The sequence below is a fragment of the Physeter macrocephalus genome, chromosome 2, assembly GCF_002837175.3.
Source record: "Physeter macrocephalus isolate SW-GA chromosome 2, ASM283717v5, whole genome shotgun sequence".
Taxonomy (NCBI): Eukaryota; Metazoa; Chordata; class Mammalia; order Artiodactyla; family Physeteridae; genus Physeter; species Physeter macrocephalus.
This window is the reverse complement of record NC_041215.1, coordinates 49,804,272-49,805,324: the sequence shown is the minus strand read 5'-3', so window position 1 is coordinate 49,805,324 and position 1,053 is coordinate 49,804,272.

Genomic DNA, 1,053 nt, shown 5'->3' with positions numbered 1-1,053 from the left:
GTTTCTGGAGCTCCTTTACGCGGTGCCCTTAATCCCGTCTCCTCGTGCGCCAGGAAACAAAGAGGCAAGAAAAAGTCTCCTGTCTCTTCGGCAGCTCCGCGCCCGTCTCTGGAGCTCCTTTAAGCGGTGCGCTTAATCCCCTCTCCTCGCGTACCAGGAAGCAAAGAGGGAAGAAAAAGTCTCTTGCCTCTTCGGCAGCTCCAGACTTTTTCCGGACTCCCTCCCGGCCACCCGTGGCGCACTTGCCCCCTTCAAGCTGTGATCACACCGCCAACCCCAGTTCTCTCCCTGGGATCCGACTGAAGCCCGAGGCTCAGCTCCCAGCCCCCGCCCTCCCCGGCGGGTGAGCACACAAGCCTCTCGGGCTGGTGAGTGCCGGTCGGCACCGATCCTCTGTGCGGGAATCTCTCCTCTTTGCCCTCCGCACCCCTGTGGCTGCGCTCTCCTCCGAGGCTCCGGAGCTTCCCCCTCCGCCACCCACAGTCTCCGCCCGCGAGGGGGCTTCTAGTGTGTGGGAACCTTTCCTCCTTCACGGCTGTCTCCCACTGGTGCAGGTCCCGTCCCTATTTTTTGTCTCTGTTTATTCTTTTTTCTTTTGCCTACCCAGGTACATGGGGGGTTTCTTGCCTTTTGTGAGGTCTGAGGTCTTCTGCCAGCGTTCGGTGGGTGTTCTATAGGAGAAGTTCCACGTGTAGCTGTATTTCTGATGTATCTGTGAGGAGGAAGGTGATCTCCGCGTCTTACTCTTCCGCCATCTTGCCTGCTAATCCATTGTTACTCTTAAAGTACAATTATAATTCAAGTTCTTTGTGACAAGTGAAATTTAAAAAGATTAAAGGAAAAGATAATATTTTACCACTTGCCGTCCTTTCCACTCTCTGGAAAGACCAGCATAATGTGTAGCTTTCTCATTTTATCCAGGTGTTCCTTATATCTGGAACATGCTTCATTTGCAAATATTTTCTCCCATTCTGAGGGTTGTCTTTTGGTCTTGTTTATGGTTTCCTTTGCTGTGCAAAAGCTTTTAAGTTTCATTAGGTCCCATTTGTTTAT